Source organism: Dendrobates tinctorius, unplaced genomic scaffold, assembly GCF_039654945.1.
Source record: "Dendrobates tinctorius isolate UK_male_01 unplaced genomic scaffold, ASM3965494v1 ptg000204l, whole genome shotgun sequence".
NCBI lineage: Eukaryota > Metazoa > Chordata > Amphibia > Anura > Dendrobatidae > Dendrobates > Dendrobates tinctorius.
In genome coordinates, this window is record NW_027361871.1 from 2,602,551 (window position 1) to 2,622,645 (window position 20,095).

At 39.0% G+C, this 20,095-nt stretch overlaps 4 non-coding genes across 4 annotated transcripts; 1 reads left to right on the forward strand and 3 right to left on the reverse strand.

Annotated features, from left to right (window-relative positions):
- Positions 1-362: 362 nt before the first annotated feature.
- Positions 363-436, reverse strand: TRNAT-AGU (transfer RNA threonine (anticodon AGU)). The gene has a single exon. It is a non-coding gene; the product is annotated as a tRNA-Thr (tRNA).
- Positions 437-10,850: 10,414 nt separating this feature from the next.
- TRNAT-AGU (transfer RNA threonine (anticodon AGU)) lies at positions 10,851-10,924 on the reverse strand. Its single transcript has one exon. It is a non-coding gene; the product is annotated as a tRNA-Thr (tRNA).
- Positions 10,925-17,770: 6,846 nt separating this feature from the next.
- TRNAT-AGU (transfer RNA threonine (anticodon AGU)) lies at positions 17,771-17,844 on the reverse strand. The gene has a single exon. It is a non-coding gene; the product is annotated as a tRNA-Thr (tRNA).
- A 556-nt stretch (positions 17,845-18,400) lies between these two features.
- Positions 18,401-18,482, forward strand: TRNAS-GCU (transfer RNA serine (anticodon GCU)). Its single transcript has one exon. It is a non-coding gene; the product is annotated as a tRNA-Ser (tRNA).
- The last annotated feature ends 1,613 nt before the right edge of the window (positions 18,483-20,095 follow it).

Genomic DNA, 20,095 nt, shown 5'->3' on the forward strand with positions numbered 1-20,095 from the left:
AAGGACAAACAGGTGTGATACATTAGAAAGCCTGCTTAGAGAGTTAAGAAGCCCCAAACTGACATAAAGAAAGAATAGCACTGCTGGCATTCAAATTCAAGATTTTCTGTTTACTAAACAGGCTCTTTGACCAACTAAGCCAAAGGACATAAAGGTGAGATACATTGGATAAACGGATTAGAGGTGCATAGAAAGGAGGCATTTCAAAACTATATTAACTGGTTTTACTTTGGCTTGAAGCCATCTTTCTTCCTTTATATCTCTTAGATAGAAGAGATTTTTAATCTCACAATTGCACTATCAGTCGCAAGTGAAACACCTATTTTTAAGATAGGAAACTTCTTTGTGAGGAGATGAAAACAAGGCACTGCTGAGATTCGAACTCAGGATCTCCTGTTTACTAGACAGGCGCTTTAACCAACTAAGCCACAGCACCAGAAGATGGCATGCATTTGAAATCCAAGGAAGATTGAAGCACCAATCGAACATTCAACTGGTTAGCGCAGCAAAACAATATTGAGCTTGAGTTCCATTCCACGTAGAGCAGAAACATGGAATAAGATTTCAATCTCAGTCATAACACTTAAGAAGCCAAGTAAATTTTGAAGAGCATTCATTTAAAAGACTGACAAATTTACAGAAGCTGTATCGAGGACAAAGGCTTTGAAGTTTTGCAATTGAATGAGCCATCTTTTAGCACAGTATGAAATTTGGGACTTGTTTTGCTTCCAAGTTATGGCACAGAATAGACAGATTGAAGAAATACCATGGCAAAACCAAAAGGAGGAAAAATTATGACTAATTGATATTAAAAACCTCAGCACTGGTTCATTTCTGATAGAGTTTTCCCCAAGCTAACTTCAAACAACAGGCACTGTAGTTGACGAGATAAGTCAAATCTGACAAAAGCCAACATACAATCTTCAGTGAAAAAACACTGACTGGTAAAAACCCTCTCAACATCTTCCCACCTAAACACACAGGTGCAATGTAGACGAGGTGGCCGAGTGGTTAAGGCGATGTACTGCTAATCCATTGTGCTCTGCATGCATGGGTTCGAATCCCATCTAATCTGCTTCTTCTTTCGTGTTGAATGGTTTGGTTTTCATTTTTAACCCAAGCGGTGGACACTTCAAGCATGAAAGTTTACAATACTCCTGTGCTGCTATCAAACTTTGCAGAGTCAGATCTGTAAATCCACTGGTTTTAATTTGTAAAGCTTGATGCCATCCTATATTCTGTAAAGAAAATTATATCCTCTAATTCCTTTTAAAGTGTTTCAACAGCAGAGAATTTTTTTTCTCAATTGCATTATATTAGGGCTATGCGAAATTAATATTTGATGACAAGCAAGAGTAAAAGTCCTCTTTTTGGGGTAAAAACCCACAAAATGATATGAAGAATAGAAAGCACTGCTGACATTCAAAATCAAGATTTTCCTTTTACTAAATAGGCTCTTTGACCAAATAAGCCAAAGGACAAACAGGTGAAAAACATTAAAAAGCCTGCTTAGAGAGTTAAACAGCCCTAAACTGAGATAAAGAAGGAAAAGGACTGCTGGCATTCAAATTCAAGATTTTCCATTTACTAAATAGGCTCTTTGACAAACTAAGACAAAGGACAAACAGGTGTGATACATTAGAAAGCCTGCTTAGAGAGTTAAACAGCCCTAAACTGAGATAAAGAAGGAAGAGGACTGCTGGCATTCAAATTCAAGATTTTCTGTTTACTAAACAGGCTCTTTGACCAACTATGACAAAGGACAAACAGGTGTGATACATTAGAAAGCCTGCTTAGAGAGTTAAGAAGCCCCAAACTGACATAAAGAAAGAATAGCACTGCTGGCATTCAAATTCAAGATTTTCTGTTTACTAAACAGGCTCTTTGACCAACTAAGCCAAAGGACATAAAGGTGAGATACATTGGATAAACAGATTAGAGATGCATAGAAAGGAGGCATTTCAAAACTAAATCAACTGGTTTTACATTGTCATGCTTGAAGCCATCTTTCTTCCTTTATATCTCTTAGATAGAAGAGATTTTTAATCTCACAATTGCACTATCAGTCGCAAGTGAAACACCTATTTTTAAGATAGGAAGCTTCTTTGTGAGGAGATGAAAACAAGGCACTGCTGAGATTCGAACTCAGGATCTCCTGTTTACTATGCTGATTCTGTCACACTAAGGTGCGACCCGTCTTAATTGTCTGTGGCCGAATTGTAGCTTTGGCACAAGGTATACGTATACTCGAGAAAAGAATACACAAGACAAGAGGTTATCGTGTCAGTATGATTCTTCTCTGTCTTTAATCAAACGTGTACAGCTTTTATAACAGAATTTGAGCTACATCATCAGTTACATTATGGACATGTTTCCAGTTACTATTTGCCTTTCCCAGGTCGCTACACAATCATTATGTACATTTCTGGGTTACCGTTTATTGCTCCCACATTGCTGAACAATACTTATATACACAAGTATTGTTTTCTAGCTTGGCTTACCCTGGTCCACCCAGTTTATTCAATATTTGATGAAGCTTAGGTGAGTGATACCATACAGAAACAACTCTAAGAAAATATAAGAAAATCAGAAGTATCTTAAAGCAACATGATCCCAATATCCAGCAAAGCGTCCATATAGTGATACAGATTTGATTCTTGTATATATTCATGTGCCATATATTCTTCCCTTAACAGTCCCTCCTTTGGAGATATGCAAAATCAAAATCCTAATCTCGTCGAACCTATCGATCTGTCCTCCCGGCCTACCTATCTCAACAATGCTGGAACCTAACTAACTAATCTTCACCGTATATACGAGACGACCCATCTCTAGTAGATGGACCCCCTCCTAACGGACTTTGCACAGGAGGAAGTCAGATCCTGGACTTTCCCTCATTGGCTTGCTTCAGACAGGCATATTCCGGAGATGGTGCTTGCATGTTTTCATTGGGACATCTTTCATACAGGGGATCTTCAAAATCGGCATGCATGGTCATCACTGTGGTTTCCATAGTTTTCATCATCATTTTCTTAAGGCATGGCACTATGCAGCATAGAATTAAAGAAAATATGATCAAAGGACATAAAATAACTTTTGCAAACTTAATGGGTCAATAATTGCCTTTATGGCATCCCCAGTGTATTTTATAAGCCGTTGTTGATTATTGTATAAATAGTTTATCCGCTTTGCATTCTTATTTACGGGGATGGTGGGTTTAAACACAACTATTGTCTCGTTCTCGACTTTGAATTTGTCAGGTGCTCCCTGTGTGCCCCCACTGGTATCTATGCTTCTTAGCCAAAATTTACCTTTTGTGTCACCATTTTCCCTCCCAAGTTTAGTACTTGAGCCTAGTACATATAACCCTTGCTCATTCTCTGAGGGGTTCTCAATGGTGAGGTACAGAACTATGCATCCCTCCTTGGGGCAGTGAGCGGCAGTGACAGGGAGTATTGAATCTGGAAGGCCACTCTGACCCTTAAAATGGGCTTTTGACAGGGTCATGCGACTTAATAGGCTTATTCCCCATTTGTCCCTTCGCTGTAGGGCCTGGGCTGGTTGATGTCTCCAGTCACTTTCACCAGTGTGCCACCCAACAAGAGACTAATCCTCCCAGTTTTGAACCTTCCCCTATTTCAGCAGTAGTGACACAGATGAATTGTGTATTAAACCTGATATGAAACTGTGCCATGGGGCCTGGATATTCTTATTGTGAGACAGTAGTCAAATTGATATGTTACTCTTGGGGTGGAGACATTATACCAGAAAGTCAGTATGCCCTTCTCATGAGTGACTACCCCTTGGTGACTGACTACCCCTTGAGCTAGGAGAAGGATAAGTGCCAGATGGATGAAGAGTGGCAGCCGCTACTGGACTCTGGATCCGGCATCTCCTTGCAGTGGGAAGCGAGGACCCATGGACTGCTGCGATAGTTGACAGGACTTGGAACAGGCTGTCATCTCTAGGTTCAAGGGTACGTCTGTTGAACCTCTTGGTGATGAGGACTCAGTCACCGTGCAGGATCTGGTGGGCTCCTATGTCCTCAGGATCTGGGATGGATGAAAAGACTCGAAAATGCATTTTAGTCACATGTTTTTAAACTTAGTCTACATATAGGCAATTATACTTGTGCGTGTATGTGACCCAAGGGAAAGACTAAACTCTTATGCTATGACTTCCCTGTTTCCTGTATAGCATCAAATATGTAGAGTTTTGTTCGAGGCCTTAAATTTTCCTTGTTCATCCTTAGGCATATTTCATCCTGTATAACTTCATCTTAGGTCCATTTCTTCTTTTCTTCCTTGGATACTTGTTTCTGGAGTGTCAGAACATCTTTTTCCAGGGTTATTCCTTTTCCTCTGTTTCCGTGTCAACCGGTATTACTGCTGCTTCTTTTGCTGTTACTTCAGCTAGTCTGTTGCCCACTGCTTCCCTTGAAGTGTCTCCAGTGTGTGTGCTTTTACTTTTACCACCGCAACTCTTCCTGGCATCAACAAGGACTCCATTAATTCTTGTATGGCTTTGTGGTGTCAGACTGGCGTTCCGTTAGCCGTGATGAAGCCTCTTTCCCTCCAGATTGATCTTGACAGCTTCATGTTGAGTGGACCTCTCGTATGCTTCTGTCAAGGCCCGCAGTCCTGCCTTTGGATGTAGGCAGTGGTTTTGCTGGCAGCAAGTTACTTCTGTGGCTACTGCTATACCAGTGTGCGAACGGCCTTCTTGGTCTGCATACCTTGGTCTATCCACAAAGAGCATCAGGTCAGGATCTTCCAGGTGTTCTCTTGCCTCATGACAGCAAGACAATCGCATTCCGCCATTTCAGAGTCGACTACCTCTTCCACTAATGTGTCAGAGATGTGGTTTTCATCCTCCATCTTCCTCCCCCCTTTGGCAGAGGTAGAAGAGTAGCTGGATTATGGACAGCACATCTGGAGATGGTGACGTTGTCTGAGAGCAGAGTAGGGCATTGCAGACAGAAATATCAGAAGCTTTATCCAGCACAGGTGGGTTGCAAACACGGTTCTCATGCAGGTTTGGACTTCACGAGTCACTTGGTCAGGTTTTGGAGAGTAGAAGCCAGGAGGGCATTGTCTTCCTCCGGGAAGCTGTGTTAGGACTCCATTTACATGGTCAGGCTTCTTCATGACAAACAGACAAAACAGTTCAGTATAGCGTGGCAGTCCTAGAGCTGTGAAAATGTGATTGCAATTTAGCATATAAAACACACCGATACCTTCTTTGGTTAACCTTAAAATAGTTATAAAAAAAGGTTGCATGTGTAGAAGAGCAGTATTGTCTTGGCTGTCTTCAGTCAGGGTCGGAGGTCATCCATATGTATTGTAAAAAAAAAAGTGGCTGTGGGATGTATCCTCTTCCAGGGCTCCAGGACCGTGGTCATGGCTCGGGTGAGCATAGAGAGGCTATACTGTGCCCCTTGAGGCATCATAGTCCAAATATATTGCTGGCCCTCGTGTGAAAACAAGCAGGTACTGGCTTGCAGCATGTAGAAATAAACTGAAGAAAGCATTGGCCAGGTCAATCACCGTGAACCATAGAAAAATAAATAGAATTGATAAAAATAAAACATAGTGTGTGGGTTTGGTACCATAGATGTGTTCAGTACTATAACTTCATTGACAGCACATAAGTCATGTATTATCCATAACTTCATAGAAATAATTGCAAATTATGAAATGGAGGGTAAATATTGCAATTTCCTTGGCAGCTGGGCTACTGGCTTCTGCCCCACCTTTACAAACTGGATTTTCAGCCTGCCAATATTGAGTCTGGGATCAGTGCCATTAGTTCAACGCCCACATGATCTACAGATGTGTCCTGTAAAAAAAAAGAAAAGACTACATACTTCTTCAGCAAGTAGATCAATGTCCCTGATCAATCTTCTGATTGCATCGGGACCCACCAGGAATTTGAGAGGAGTATCCTCAACCTCTGTCTGGGTGAGAGATGTTGTTTCTCCATTGTATTTTTGTGGGGGGGCGAGCTCCATGACATATTCATCTTTTTCTTCATTATTCTTTTCATAAACGACATTAATTAATAAACCTATAATGGATACTGGACAGGATGTAGCATAAGACGTGCCGTCTATATAAATAGTTGGAAAGAAGGTACGGCTCTTTGGGTTGGTCATCTGACAGTCAGAACAAGTCTCACGATATTCTGCATTCTGCGTTTGACAGCTGGCACACGTCCAGTCATCGGGAATGTATATAGAAGTATAAATGAATGTAATGCAGATATTGCAACTGACATCTTCCTGTGTAAATATTTGTTTTGCACAAAATTCAGCAATCTTGTTATATTCCTCTCCTCATCCCTTTTTTCCTAACTTCCTCTGCCATCTTATAAAATGCTTCAGGGTCCTGTAACACCTCATAATACCTGAGGCTGGGACGCTGCTCTCCACTCATTAACACATTCTTCTATCCCTTCTTATCTAATGCTCCTCCCCTCGTGATCGGAGGGTTTCTTAACGTACATTTTCTTTCTCACTCCACTATGGGTCATATCTGTCTTATAGATATTGACTGACTGCTCCCACCCATTCTATCATCTGAATTCTGAGTATATCTGAAAAACATTTGTATGTGTGCGTCTTAAAACAAATTCTCACGGGGTTATGAACAGTGGGATATGTGACTGTAAAAGCTGTATGTACTCCTTATGTCCGAGTAAAGGGGTCTTCAGTGAACATAGTGATGTCTAGCTATCTTGAACACAGTAATATAGGGAATTAACCAACAACTAACACCAGAGTATTTCACAAATCTTGTGTATCCTGAAACTGCGTAGTATAAAAATACCTTATAAATTGTTAAAATTTCTGTTTCCTCAAAACTTTCGCTCTAAAACCTTTCAAAGAAAACCATCTCATAGAGAAATGTAGTGACATTAGTAAAACAATAACTAAAAAGTAACAATAGACCTCGGATCTCACAGAGATATCTGTACAAATCAAGCAATTACCATTCAAGTAATTCTCTTTCTACCTGAACCAACTAACCTTATAATTATAGTATGCAGAACAAAACTAGTTTATCCAATTCTCTAATTTCACAACATATATATGTATACACACATAGAATGCATTCAAAAATTTTAACCACATGCTAGTACGCCTCCTGCAAATTATACACACTACAAAAGACAAAAGACAATGAATTTAAAACTGGTACTGACATCAAATACTGCGAATCCTTGACACCAAAACAATTCGCAATTTACCTATCCATATGCCAGCCTGATTTGTAGAGGTGAAAAATCTACACCTGGGCAAACCATACTTTTCAGGGAGAGAGCAATCACTCAGTCACATCAACATGGTAATTGAAATTACCCTTCCACCCATATAACTTATGAACCTATGCTGCAGCTAAAACACCATCATCTTAGCCAGATGATGTCCGGTGGGAAACCCGCAAGAAGTCACCAACCACTTAGAGGTTGGAAAATCACTGAGAGTAATCAAGCCCCTACTCCCACTTGCCCACTGGGAGAGACACAGTTCAGACTTCTGCGATCATCGGTCAAGCCGAGAGCAGGACCGGAACCAGAGTGACAGTGAATTTGCTCAGTACGTCTCCCTATCTATATTTTTTTCCTTTTCAGGCTGGCTGAGGTAACAATCACGTATGCAAACAACCAAAACAGCAAAGCAGAGAGGCAAAGCAGATAAGGCAGACAATTAAACTTTTAGATTACCGTAATTATAAATATGCTTGAAGGGATATATATGTATACTATAAAACAACTTATTACATTTTATATTTTATATCCTCCGGACTGAATACAGATAATGTAGCGGGATTGTTAAACACTTTGGATTCAGGAAATGCAGCTGAAATAGCAGTCTAACCAGTATGGCAGTATATTCAATATGAGGGCTGCGGACAGGCATGTCTCAACAATGCATCAATACTTCAAACATAAAAAAAACTATTATGAATGTATTCCTTATCCCTTTCACTGTTCTTTTGTTACCAAGGCAACTAGGGCTGGGCTTTTTGTCACTTTAGGTATAGTAAATAGTGGTAATCACCTCTAGATAGGTGGTTGATATTTCAGCAGAGGGGGGAAAAATTAGTAATCACCTCTTTCCTTAAAAATATGTATATGCCGTGTCATTCACGTCACCGGGCCCAGTTTATACTGTGGGCGTATGGCCGGACGTGAGCACCTATATGTGTATATATATAATATATACATAACTTCTTCGACCGTCTAAGGTCGGAACCAGGGTGATAACCCAGTGGAAACATCCCCTTTGTACTCTGCTCTGTATGCTTCTAGTAGCCCTAGTGCAGTATGAAATAGTTTTTATCAGATACTAGATGGATTCTAGATACACCCTCCGAATTGGTTAGACCGGATAATACACACAGACAATTAAGGAATTATATACCTGACCGGGTCCGTAGGCTCAGGACTTTCAAACGTGGTCAGTTTAAGGGTTCAGAGAAGACAGCCAACTATCTCCTCCCAGCCGGACGTGAATACAGAAGGTTAGGTAAGATGATATATTTTCTCACCAGGTCTCGAGCTGCAGTCTCGTCCCGCTGGAAAGACGTCCGTCCTGGGGGGAGATTTTGTTGCGGCTGTGATCATCTGGTATCGTCCTGAGCCACACTGTTTGAGCGCCAACTGCTGATTCTGTCACACTAAGGTGCGACCCGTCTTAATTGTCTGTGGCCGAATTGTAGCTTTGGCACAAGGTATACGTATACTCGAGAAAAGAATACACAAGACAAGAGGGTATCGTGTCAGTATGATTCTTCTCTGTCTTTAATCAAACGTGTACAGCTTTTATAACAGAATTTGAGCTACATCATCAGTTACATCATGGACATGTTTCCAGTTACTATTTGCCTTTCCCAGGTCGCTACACAATCATTATGTACATTTCTGGGTTACCGTTTATTGCTCCCACATTGCTGAACAATACTTATATACACAAGTATTGTTTTCTAGCTTGGCTTACCCTGGTCCACCCAGTTTATTCAATATTTGATGAAGCTTAGGTGAGTGATACCATACAGAAACAACTCTAAGAAAATATAAGAAAATCAGAAGTATCTTAAAGCAACATGATCCCAATATCCAGCAAAGCGTCCATATAGTGATACAGTTTTGATTCTTGTATATATTCATGTGCCATATATTCTTCCCTTAACAACTAGACAGGCGCTTTAACAAACTAAGCCACAGCACCAGAAGATGGCATGCAATTGAAATCCAAGGAAGATTGAAGCACCAATCGAACATTCAACTGATTAGTGCAGCAAAACAATATTGAGCTTGAGTTCCATTCCACATAGAGCAGAAACATGGAATAAGATTTCAATCTCAGTCATAACACTTAAGAAGCCAAGTAAATTTTGAAGAGCATTCATTTAAAAGACTGACAAATTTACAGAAGCTGTATCGAGGACAAAGGGTTTGAAGTTTTGCAATTGAATGAGCCATCTTTTAGCACAGCTGAAATTTGGGACTTGTTTTGCTTCCAAGTTATGACACAGAATAGACAGATTGAAGAAATGCCATGGCAAAACCAAAAGGAGGAAAAATTATGACTAATTGATATTAAAAACCTCAGCACTGGTTCATTTCTGATAGAGTTTTCCCCAAGCTAACTTCAAACAACAGGCACTGTAGTTGACGAGATAAGGCAACTCTGACAAAAGCCAACATACAATCTTCAGTGAAAAAACACTGACTGGTAAAAACCCTCTCAACATCTTCCCACCTAAACGCACGGGCGCTATGTAGACGAGGTGGCCGAGTGGTTAAGGCGATGGACTGCTAATCCATTGTGCATGGGTGAAGCGGTGGACACTTCAAGCATGAAAGTTTACAATACTCCGGTGCTGCTATCAAACTTTGCAGAGTCAGATCTGTAAATCCACTGGTATTAATTTGTAAAGCTTGATGCCATCCTATATTCTGTAAAGAAAATTTTATCCTCTAATTCCTTTTAAAGTGTTTCAACAGCAGATAATTTTTTTTCTCAATTGCACTATATTAGGGCTGTGGGAAATTAATATTTGATGACAAACAAGAGTAAAAGTCCTCTTTTTGGGGTAAAAACCCACAAAATGAGATGAAGAATAGAAAGCACTGCTGACATTCAAAATCAAGATTTTCCTTTTACTAAATAGGCTCTTTGACCAACTAAGCCAAAGGACAAACAGGTGCGAAACATTAAAAAGCCTGCTTAGAGAGTTAAACAGCCCTAAACTGAGATAAAGAAGGAAAAGGACTGCTGGCATTCAAATTCAAGATTTTCCATTTACTAAATAGGCTCTTTGACCAACTAAGACAAAGGACAAACAGGTGTGATACATTAGAAAGCCTGCTTAGAGAGTTAAACAGCCCTAAACTGAGATAAAGAAGGAAGAGGACTGCTGGCATTCAAATTCAAGATTTTCTGTTTACTAAACAGGCTCTTTGACCCACTAAGACAAAGGACAAACAGGTGTGATACATTAGAAAGCCTGCTTAGAGAGTTAAGAAGCCCCAAACTGACATAAAGAAAGAATAGCACTGCTGGAATTCAAATTGAAGATTTTCTGTTTACTAAACAGGCTCTTTGACCAACTAAGCCAAAGGACATAAAGGTGAGATACATTGGATAAACGGATTAGAGATGCATAGAAAGGAGGCATTTCAAAACTAAATCAACTGGTTTTTACATTGTCATGCTTGAAGCCATCTTTCTTCCTTTATATCTCTTAGATAGAAGAGATTTTTAATCTCACAATTGCACTGTCAGTCGCAAGTGAAACACCTATTTTTAAGATAGGAAGCTTCTTTGTGAGGAGATGAAAACAAGGCACTGCTGAGATTCGAACTCAGGATCTCCTGTTTACTAGACAGGCGCTTTAACCAACTAAGCCACAGCACCAGAAGATGGCATGCATTTGAAATCCAAGGAAGATTGAAGCACCACTCGAACATTCAACTGGTTAGCGCAGCAAAACGATATTGAGCTTGAGTTCCATTCCACGTAGAGCAGAAACATGGAATAAGATTTCAATCTCAGTCATAACACTTAAGAAGCCAAGTAAATTTTGAAGAGCATTCATTTAAAAGACTGACAAATTTACAGAAGCTGTATCGAGGACAAAGGCTTTGAAGTTTTGCAATTGAATGAGCCATCTTTTAGCACAGCTGAAATTTGGGACTTGTTTTGCTTCCAAGTTATGACACAGAATAGACAGATTGAAGAAATGCCATGGCAAAACCAAAAGGAGGAAAGATTATGACTAATTGATATTAAAAACCTCAGCACTGGTTCATTTCTGATAGAGTTTTCCCCAAGCTAACTTCAAACAACAGGCACTGTAGTTGACGAGATAAGTCAAATCTGACAAAAGCCAACATACAATCTTCAGTGAAAAAACACTGACTGGTAAAAACCCTCTCAACATCTTCCCACCTAAACGCACAGGTGGTATGTAGACGAGGTGGCCGAGTGGTTAAGGCAATGGACTGCTAATCCATTGTGCTCTGCATGCACAATCCTCGTCGGATTAATCTGCTTCTTCTTTCGTGTTGAATGGTTTGGTTTTCATTTTTAACCCAAGCGGTGGACACTTCAAGCATGAAAGTTTACAATACTCCTGTGCTGCTATCAAACTTTGCAGAGTCAGATCTGTAAAGCCACTGGTTTTAATTTGTAAAGCTTGATGCCATCCTATATTCTGTAAAGAAAATTATATCCTCTAATTCCTTTTAAAGTGTTTCAACAGCAGAGAATTTTTTTTCTCAATTGCACTATATTAGGGCTGTGGGAAATTAATATTTGATGACAAACAAGAGTAAAAGTCCTCTTTTTGGGGTAAAAACCCACAAAATGAGATGAAGAATAGAAAGCACTGCTGACATTCAAAATCAAGATTTTCCTTTTACTAAATAGGCTCTTTGACCAACTAAGCCAAAGGACAAACAGGTGAAAAACATTAAAAAGCCTGCTTAGAGAGTTAAACAGCCCTAAACTGAGATAAAGAAGGAAAAGGACTGCTGGCATTCAAATTCAAGATTTTCCATTTACTAAATAGGCTCTTTGACCAACTAAGACAAAGGACAAACAGGTGTGATACATTAGAAAGCCTGCTTAGAGAGTAAAACAGCCCTAAACTGAGATAAAGAAGGAAGAGGACTGCTGGCATTCAAATTCAAGATTTTCTGTTTACTAAACAGGCTCTTTGACCAACTAAGACAAAGGACAAACAGGTGTGATACATTAGAAAGCCTGCTTAGAGAGTTAAGAAGCCCCAAACTGACATAAAGAAAGAATAGCACTGCTGGAATTCAAATTGAAGATTTTCTGTTTACCAAACAGGCTCTTTGACCAACTAAGCCAAAGGACATAAAGGTGAGATACATTGGATAAACGGATTAGAGATGCATAGAAAGGAGGCATTTCAAAACTAAATCAAGCCATCTTTCTTCCTTTATATCTCTTAGATAGAAGAGATTTTTAATCTCACAATTGCACTGTCAGTCGCAAGTGAAACACCTATTTTTTAAGATAGGAAGCTTCTTTGTGAGGAGATGAAAACAAGGCACTGCTGAGATTCGAACTCAGGATCTCCTGTTTACTAGACAGGCGCTTTAAACAACTAAGCCACAGCACCAGAAGATGGCATGCATTTGAAATACAAGGAAGATTGAAGCACCAATCGAACATTCAACTGATTCGTGCAGCAAAACAATATTGAGCTTGACTTCCATTCCACGTAGAGCAGAAACATGGAATAAGATTTCAATCTCAGTCATAACACTTAAGAAGCCAAGTAAATTTTGAAGAGCATTCATTTAAAAGACTGACAAATTTACAGAAGCTGTATCGAGGACAAAGGCTTTGAAGTTTTGCAATTGAATGAGCCATCTTTTAGCACAGCTGAAATTTGGGACTTGTTTTGCTTCCAAGTTATGACACAGAATAGACAGATTGAAGAAATGCCATGGCAAAACCAAAAGGAGGAAAAATTATGACTAATTGATATTAAAAACCTCAGCACTGGTTCATTTCTGATAGAGTTTTCCTCAAGCTAACTTCAAACAACAGGCACTGTAGTTGACGAGATAAGGCAACTCTGACAAAAGCCAACATACAATCTTCAGTGAAAAAACACTGACTGGTAAAAACCCTCTCAACATCTTCCCACCTAAACGCACGGGCACTATGTAGACGAGGTGGCCGAGTGGTTAAGGCTATGGACTGCTAATCCATTGTGCATGGGTGAAGCGGTGGACACTTCAAGCATGAAAGTTTACAATACTCCTGTGCTGCTATCAAACTTTGCAGAGTCAGATCTGTAAATCCACTGGTTTTAATTTGTAAAGCTTGATGCCATCCTATATTCTGTAAAGAAAATTATATCCTCTAATTCCTTTTAAAGTGTTTCAACAGCAGACAATTTTTTTTCTCAATTGCACTATATTAGGGCTATGGGAAATTAATATTTGATGACAAGCAAGAGTAAAAGTCCTCTTTTTGGGGTAAAAACCCACAAAATGAGATGAAGAATAGAAAGCACTGCTGACATTCAAAATCAAGATTTTCCTTTTACTAAATAGGCTCTTTGAACAACTAAGCCAAAGGACAAACAGGTGCGAAACATTAAAAAGCCTGCTTAGAGAGTTAAACAGCCCTAAACTGAGATAAAGAAGGAAAAGGACTGCTGGCATTCAAATTCAAGATTTTCCATTTAATAAATAGGCTCTTTGACCAACTAAGACAAAGGACAAACAGGTGTGATACATTAGAAAGCCTGCTTAGAGAGATAAACAGCTCTAAACTGAGATAAAGAAGGAAGAGGACTGCTGGCATTCAAATTCAAGATTTTCTGTTTACTAAACAGGCTCTTTGACCAACTAAGACAAAGGACAAACAGGTGTGATACATTAGAAAGCCTGCTTAGAGAGTTAAGAAGCCCCAAACTGACATAAAGAAAGAATAGCACTGCTGGAATTCAAATTGAAGATTTTCTGTTTACTAAACAGGCTCTTTGACCAACTAAGCCAAAGGACATAAAGGTGAGATACATTGGATAAACGGATTAGAGATGCATAGAAAGGAGGCATTTCAAAACTAAATCAACTGGTTTTACATTGTCATGCTTGAAGCCATCTTTCTTCCTTTATATCTCTTAGATAGAAGAGATTTTTAATCTCACAATTGCACTGTCAGTCGCAAGTGAAACACCTATTTTTAAGATAGGAAGCTTCTTTGTGAGGAGATGAAAACAACTCAGGATCTCCTGTTTACTAGACAGGCGCTTTAACCAACTAAGCCACAGCACCAGAAGATGGCATGCATTTGAAATCCAAGGAAGATTGAAGCACCAATCGAACATTCAACTGGTTAGCGCAGCAAAACGATATTGAGCTTGAGTTCCATTCCACGTAGAGCAGAAACATGGAATAAGATTTCAATCTCAGTCATAACACTTAAGAAGCCAAGTAAATTTTGAAGAGCATTCATTTAAAAGACTGACAAATTTACAGAAGCTGTATCGAGGACAAAGGCTTTGAAGTTTTGCAATTGAATGAGCCATCTTTTAGCACAGCTGAAATTTGGGACTTGTTTTGCTTCCAAGTTATGACACAGAATAGACAGATTGAAGAAATGCCATGGCAAAACCAAAAGGAGGAAAAATTATGACTAATTGATATTAAAAACCTCAGCACTGGTTCATTTCTGATAGAGTTTTCCCCAAGCTAACTTCAAACAACAGGCACTGTAGTTGACGAGATAAGTCAAATCTGACAAAAGCCAACATACAATCTTCAGTGAAAAAACACTGACTGGTAAAAACCCTCTCAACATCTTCCCACCTAAACGCACAGGTGGTATGTAGACGAGGTGGCCGAGTGGTTAAGGCAATGGACTGCTAATCCATTGTGCTCTGCATGCACAATCCTCGTCGGATTAATCTGCTTCTTCTTTCGTGTTGAATGGTTTGGTTTTCATTTTTAACCCAAGCGGTGGACACTTCAAGCATGAAAGTTTACAATACTCCTGTGCTGCTATCAAACTTTGCAGAGTCAGATCTGTAAAGCCACTGGTTTTAATTTGTAAAGCTTGATGCCATCCTATATTCTGTAAAGAAAATTATATCCTCTAATTCCTTTTAAAGTGTTTCAACAGCAGAGAATTTTTTTTCTCAATTGCACTATATTAGGGCTGTGGGAAATTAATATTTGATGACAAACAAGAGTAAAAGTCCTCTTTTTGGGGTAAAAACCCACAAAATGAGATGAAGAATAGAAAGCACTGCTGACATTCAAAATCAAGATTTTCCTTTTACTAAATAGGCTCTTTGACCAACTAAGCCAAAGGACAAACAGGTGAAAAACATTAAAAAGCCTGCTTAGAGAGTTAAACAGCCCTAAACTGAGATAAAGAAGGAAAAGGACTGCTGGCATTCAAATTCAAGATTTTCCATTTACTAAATAGGCTCTTTGACCAACTAAGACAAAGGACAAACAGGTGTGATACATTAGAAAGCCTGCTTAGAGAGTTAAACAGCCCTAAACTGAGATAAAGAAGGAAGAGGACTGCTGGCATTCAAATTCAAGATTTTCTGTTTACTAAACAGGCTCTTTGACCAACTAAGACAAAGGACAAACAGGTGTGATACATTAGAAAGCCTGCTTAGAGAGTTAAGAAGCCCCAAACTGACATAAAGAAAGAATAGCACTGCTGGCATTCAAATTCAAGATTTTCTGTTTACTAAACAGGCTCTTTGACCAACTAAGCCAAAGGACATAAAGGTGAGATACATTGTATAAACGGATTAGAGATGCATAGAAAGGAGGCATTTCAAAACTAAATCAACTGGTTTTACATTGTCATGCTTGAAGCCATCTTTCTTCCTTTATATCTCTTAGATAGAAGAGATTTTTAATCTCACAATTGCACTATCAGTCTCAAGTGAAACACCTATTTTTAAGATAGGAAGCTTCTTTGTGCGGAGATGAAAACAAGGCACTGCTGTGATTCAAACTCAGGATCTCCTGTTTATTAGACAGGCGCTTTAACCAACTAAGCCACAGCACCAGAAGATGGCATGCATTCGAAATCCAAGGAAGATTGAAGCACCAATCGAACATTCAACTGGTTAGCGCAGCAAAACGATATTGAGCTTGAGTTCCATTCCACGTAGAGCAGAAACATGGAATAAGATTTCAATCTCAGTCATAACACTTAAGAAGCCAAGTAAATTTTGAAGAGCATTCATTTAAAAGACTGACAAATTTACAGAAGCTGTATCGAGGACAAAGGTTTTGAAGTTTTGCAATTGAATGAGCCATCTTTTAGCACAGCTGAAATTTGGGACTTGTTTTGCTTCCAAGTTATGACACAGAATAGACAGATTGAAGAAATGCCATGGCAAAACCAAAAGGAGGAAAAATTATGACTAATTGATATTAAAAACCTCAGCACTGGTTCATTTCTGATAGAGTTTTCCCCAAGCTAACTTCAAACAACAGGCACTGTAGTTGACGAGATAAGTCAAATCTGACAAAAGCCAACATACAATCTTCAGTGAAAAAACACTGACTGGTAAAAACCCTCTCAACATCTTCCCACCTAAACGCACAGGTGCTATGTAGACGAGGTGGCCGAGTGGTTAAGGCGATGGACTGCTAATCCATTGTGCTCTGAATGCATGGGTTCGAATCCCATCCTCGTCGGATTAATCTGCTTCTTCTATCATGTGGAATGGTTTGGTTTTCATTTTTAACCCAAGCGGTGGACACTTCAAGCATGAAAGTTTACAATACTCCTGTGCTGCTATCAAACTTTGCAGAGTCAGATCTGTAAATCCACTGGTTTTAATTTGTAAAGCTTGATGCCATCCTATATTCTGTAAAGAAAATTATATCCTCTAATTCCTTTTAAAGTGTTTCAACAGCAGAGATTTTTTTTTCTCAATTGCACTATATTAGGGCTGTGGGAAATTAATATTTGATGACAAACAAGAGTAAAAGTCCTCTTTTTGGGGTAAAAACCCACAAAATGAGATGAAGAATAGAAAGCACTGCTGACATTCAAAATCAAGATTTTCCTTTTACTAAATAGGCTCTTTGACCAACTAAGCCAAAGGACAAACAGGTGAAAAACATTAAAAAGCCTGCTTAGAGAGTTAAACAGCCCTAAACTGAGATAAAGAAGGAAAAGGACTGCTGGCATTCAAATTCAAGATTTTCCATTTACTAAATAGGCTCTTTGACAAACTAAGACACAGGACAAACAGGTGTGATACATTAGAAAGCCTGCTTAGAGAGTTAAACAGCCCTAAACTGAGATAAAGAAGGAAGAGGACTGCTGGCATTCAAATTCAAGATTTTCTGTTTACTAAACAGGCTCTTTGACCAACTATGACAAAGGACAAACAGGTGTGATATATTAGAAAGCCTGCTTAGAGAGTTAAGAAGCCCCAAACTGACATAAAGAAAGAATAGCACTGCTGGCATTCAAATTCAAGATTTTCTGTTTACTAAACAGGCTCTTTGACCAACTAAGCCAAAGGACATAAAGGTGAGATACATTGGATAAACGGATTAGAGATGCATAGAAAGGAGGCATTTCAAAACTAAATCAACTGGTTTTACATTGTCATGCTTGAAGCCATCTTTCTTCCTTTATATCTCTTAGATAGAAGAGATTTTTAATCTCACAATTGCACTATCAGTCGCAAGTGAAACACCTCTTCTTTGTGAGGAGATGTAAACAAGGCACTGCTGAGATTCGAACTCAGGATCTCCTGTTTACTAGACAGGCGCTTTAACCAACTAAGCCACAGCACCAGAAGATGGCATGCATTTGAAATCCAAGGAAGATTGAAGCACCAATCGAACATTCAACTGGTTAGCGCAGCAAAACAATATTGAGCTTGAGTTCCATTCCACGTAGAGCAGAAACATGGAATAAGATTTCAATCTCAGTCATAACACTTAAGAAGCCAAGTAAATTTTGAAGAGCATTCATTTAAAAGACTGACAAATTTACAGAAGCTGTATCGAGGACAAAGGCTTTGAAGTTTTGCAATTGAATGAGCCATCTTTTAGCACAGCTGAAATTTGGGACTTGTTTTGCTTCCAAGTTATGACACAGAAAAGACAGATTGAAGAAATGCCATGGCAAAACCAAAAGGAGGAAAAATTTTGACTAATTGATATTAAAAACCTCAGCACTGGTTCATTTCTGATAGAGTTTTTCCCAAGCTAACTTCAAACAACAGGCACTGTAGTTGACGAGATAAGGCAACTCTGACAAAAGCCAACATACAATCTTCAGTGAAAAAACACTGACTGGTAAAAACCCTCTCAACATCTTCCCACCTAAACGCACGGGCGCTATGTAGACGAGGTGGCTGAGTGGTTAAGGCGATGGACTGCTAATCCATTGTGCTCTGCATGCATGGGTTCGAATCCCATCCTCGTCGGATTAATCTGCTTCTTCTTTTATGTTGAATGATTTGGTTTTCATTTTTACCCAAGCGGTGGACACTTCAAGCATGAAAGTTTACAATACTCCTGTGCTGCTATCAAACTTTGCAGAGTCAGATCTGTAAATCCACTGGTTTTAATTTGTAAAGCTTGATGCCATCCTATATTCTGTAAAGAAAATTATATCCTCTAATTCCTTTTAAAGTGTTTCAACAGCAGAGAATTTTTTTTCTCAATTGCACTATTTTAGGGCTGTGGGAAATTAATATTTGATGACAAACAAGAGTAAAAGTCCTCTTTTTGGGGTAAAAACCCACAAAATGAGATGAAGAATAGAAAGCACTGCTGGCATTCAAATTCAAGATTTTCCATTTACTAAATAGGCTCTTTGACCAACTAAGACAAAGGACAAACAGGTGTGATACATTAGAAAGCATGCTTAGAGAGTTAAACAGCCCTAAACTGAGATAAAGAAGGAAAAGGACTGCTGGCATTCAAATTCAAGATTTTGCATTTACTAAATAGGCTCTTTGACCAACTAAGGCAAAGGACAAACAGGTGCAAAACATTAAAAAGCCTGCTTAGAGAGTTAAACAGCCCTAAACTGAGATAAAGAAGGAAAAGGACTGCTGGCATTCAAATTCAAGATTTTCCATTTACTAAATAGGCTCTTTAACCAACTAAGACGAAGGACAAACAGGTGTGATACATTAGAAAGCCTGCTTAGAGAGTTAAGAAGCCCCAAACTGACATAAAGAAAGAATAGCACTGCTGGCATTCAAATTCAAGATTTTCTGTTTACTAAACAGGCTCTTTGACCAACTAAGCCAAAGGACATAAAGGTGAGATACATTGTATAAACGGATTAGAGATGCATAGAAAGGAGGCATTTCAAAACTAAATCAACTGGTTTTACATTGTCATGCTTGAAGCCATCTTTCTTCCTTTATATCTCTTAGATAGAAGAGATTTTTAATCTCACAATTGCACTATCAGTCTCAAGTGAAACACCTATTTTTAAGATAGGAAGCTTCTTTGTGCGGAGATGAAAACAAGGCACTGCTGTGATTCAAACTCAGGATCTCCTGTTTATTAGACAGGCGCTAACCAACTAAGCCACAGCACCAGAAGATGGCATGCATTCGAAATCCAAGGAAGATTGAAGCACCAATCGAACATTCAACTGGTTAGCGCAGCAAAACGATATTGAGCTTGAGTTCCATTCCACGTAGAGCAGAAACATGGAATAAGATTTCAATCTCAGTCATAACACTTAAGAAGCCAAGTAAATTTTGAAGAGCATTCATTTAAAAGACTGACAAATTTACAGAAGCTGTATCGAGGACAAAGGTTTTGAAGTTTTGCAATTGAATGAGCCATCTTTTAGCACAGCTGAAATTTGGGACTTGTTTTGCTTCCAAGTTATGACACAGAATAGACAGATTGAAGAAATGCCATGGCAAAACCAAAAGGAGGAAAAATTATGACTAATTGATATTAAAAACCTCAGCACTGGTTCATTTCTGATAGAGTTTTCCCCAAGCTAACTTCAAACAACAGGCACTGTAGTTGACGAGATAAGTCAAATCTGACAAAAGCCAACATACAA